Raw genomic sequence first — 3,319 nt, forward strand, 5'->3', positions numbered from 1 at the left:
TTATTGGTACATTTTAGATATACATAATGGTCACATTCATCATTAAGAATTTTTATTTTTATTTTGCTTTATTAGCACATGTTTGTAATACAGAGTAATTACATTCACCCTGGGGAGCTGGTGTACATACCTAACACATCTTTATTCTTTGATCACCTTTGTCCTCCCTGCACCCATCTCTTGGTCCTCTTACCTTTTGTAAAAGTTCTATTTCCTTCATTGTGCTCTTTATTTAGACTTTGGGTTTCTCTTATAAGAGAAACCATGGGACATTTAAGCTTGTGAATCTAATTTATTTCACCAAACATTATGGTCTGAGGCACCTCCATTTTCCTACAAATGACTCAAGTTTACCCTTTTCATGGCCGAGTAATATTTCATTGGTGTATAAACATCAGCTCAATTTGTTTTTTGTTTTTTGGGTTTTTTTCCTTTTATGGATTAGAATGATAGCGCATACCTATGATGCCAATACTCTGGGAGGCTGAAGCAGAAGAATCACAAATTCAAGCCCAACCTGGGCAATTTAGCAAGACATTCCAAAAGATAAAAAGGGATAGGGAGGTAGCTCATAGTTCCACATGTAGTTCCATACCCAAGAAAACTGCCAAAGCCAAGGTCACAAACTTTTTCTTCTATTCTCTCTTGTAAAAAAAGCATCTATCCTTCCATTCATTCCAAAACAGTTTACCTGATGTAGCATGGTATAATAGCTGCTTTACGCTCACTGATAATTCCAGTGTCTGGGTCACCTTGAGGTTGGAACCGATTGTCTTTTTGCCTGAAAACTAGTTATATTTTCCTGGTATATTGTGAAAATTTGTAATGATATTGTGAACATTAACTTATTTAGACCAGAGTCTAAATTAAAGATAGTTCTGAACAGATAAAAATACAGTACATATAAACAGCTATTCTCAAGGAATGCTCATTACAAATCAAATAAGACCACTTCCTCTGGAAAGTCTTGAGATTTCTATCAAGCCACCAATCTGGTAGGTTCAAATAGCAAGTTCTGATAGGAGGCTTTCAACATTAATTCTCAGGGCTCCTGCAAGAAGCTCAATGTGAGCCTGCATCTTAGGCCCGGCCATTCACAGAATATGGAAAGGGAGTCTGTTGCTTTCCCTCTCCCAGGATCTCCAACCCTGTCCCAAAGATGGTATTTCCGGCTGGTGATATAGCTCAGTGGCACAGTGCCTGCTCAGCAAGTGCAAGGTCCTAAGTTCTATGCCTGGTAAAAAAAAACATGGGATTTCTTAGGCCCTTCTACCTACCCATGGGGTTCGGGGGAGGGCTCACTCAGGGCACAAGGCAAAGAGAAAACTAGAGAAGTTAAATGTGGCTTTCTCCAAAACTCTGGGCGACAGGGCCCCTCCTCCAGGTTCCCCTTTACCTTGGGATTTTTAAACCCTACCACCCAGGCTTTCCAAGACCTCTTCCCCGAGCCCCAACACAGGAGTGAATCACTCCACAACACTCTCTGGCTTGCACTGCCATGATCTTCTGGCCAGAAAGATATGCTCTCTTAGACATTAGACCAGGACTATAGCTCTGCTCACAGCCCATCTCTGATCCAAGGCCCAAGAGGAAAGAAAAGCAATGACTCTTCTCCAGGCCTCCACCCCTCCCACTCAGCCTGCTCTTCTCTCATTCTATGATCCTCAAGTAACTTGTCCTCCGATCTTAGTCACCACTGGACACGAGCCAGGGGACTGACTCCACCTTGACCTCATCTCCCCAGCCACTGTAATACCAGCTGCTGACACAGTGTCTTGTCCATGGCTTTGGAAGATGAGCTCCGCATTCACCTGAACTCAGGCCATGAACTTGTCACCTCTACTCTGTGGTGTTGCCAGGGTAGAGAAAAACATGGCCACTGGATTCACAAAACTATAACATTAGCTGTACAATTTCTTATCATTTTCCTTACAAGTCAGTATTTTAGACCCTAAGGAAAAGGATGGAAAGAAAGAAGAAAACCAGCAGACTTCTAGAATACTGCCCTATGCTAGGCTCTGCTCCTCACACCTCTCTTCCTTGAGGCCTTTCAATCAACCACATTCCAGTGGTCAGGGGCTGACTAACTTTCATGTGTAATATCAAATGGTCATTATGGTTAAGACCTGTTCTAGCCAGGCATAGCGGTGCACACCTGTCATCCCAGCATTCAGGAAACTGAAGCAAAAGAGTCATCATGAGTTTGAGGCCAGACTGGCTACACAGTGAGTTTAAGGCCAGTCTGAACTACACAATGAGACCCTATCTCAAAAAAAAAAGGAAGGGGGGAGAGATTATCTGCTCTGCACACATTCAGGCTGTTGAGGGTATCACAGAAATCCTGTATTTGCCATTCTTACGGTGATGTCTTTGCAAAGTTGTTTACACTCATTCCAGCTCTTTTCACTAATGGTAAAATGGCAAGATAAATCCACACCAGTGCCCAGAAAGCAGAGGGCAGATAAACCTCTCCTCCTTCACTGTTTTCAGTTGTGAGAAAAGCATAAAACCTGCCCCAGAAATCCAATGGGAATGTCTCCAGAGCACTGGACGGACATAGTCCTGTTCTTAACAACAAAATCCATGAGTTATTCACACAAGAGTAACTACTCAGAGCCTTTACTGTAGCAGGCATGGAAAAGAGCAGAGATCAAGACTTCTGACCCTCAGAGGGCTTGCACTGCCCTGGGAAGTCAAACAACAAACATGTGAACAAATATAGAACACTGTTGTGAGGACAAAAGACACCATAACTTCAGGTAGTAATTAATGCCATCAAAATAAAGTAGGGAGCCGGGGAGATGGCTCAATAGAATAAGTGCTTGCCTGGCAAGCACAAGGGCCTGAGTTCAATCCTTGGTTCCATAAAATAAATAAATAAATAAATAAATAAATAAATAGGTATAAGATGGGGATGAGAAGGACATCCCCTCAGGAGAAATCTCTTCTCACATGATAGTTAAGCAGAGAACCAGATGAACACAGGAACATGCCATGCAAGTATTTGAAAACAAAAAAGCAGATTGGTCCAGGCAGCAAGTTCTTGACCCTCATAACAAACCTCTGCTACATTCAAGAATAGAAATCATATTCATTTTAAGGCTGGATTGGATTGAACTACGAGGAAACAGCAAAAGAATAAAGTTCAAAAATAAGTAGGAGTCAGACAATCAGGGATCCTACAGGGCATGATAAAGAATTTGAATTTTATTATTTTTTAAGAAATAGGGTCTCACTATGCTCCCAGGATCCTACACTCAAGTACTCCTCCTGCTTCTGCTTCCAGAGTAGCTAAGCACAGGCATATGCCAGTGTGCCC

The sequence above is a fragment of the Octodon degus genome, unplaced genomic scaffold, assembly GCF_000260255.1.
Source record: "Octodon degus isolate 3935 unplaced genomic scaffold, OctDeg1.0 scaffold00166, whole genome shotgun sequence".
Taxonomy (NCBI): Eukaryota; Metazoa; Chordata; class Mammalia; order Rodentia; family Octodontidae; genus Octodon; species Octodon degus.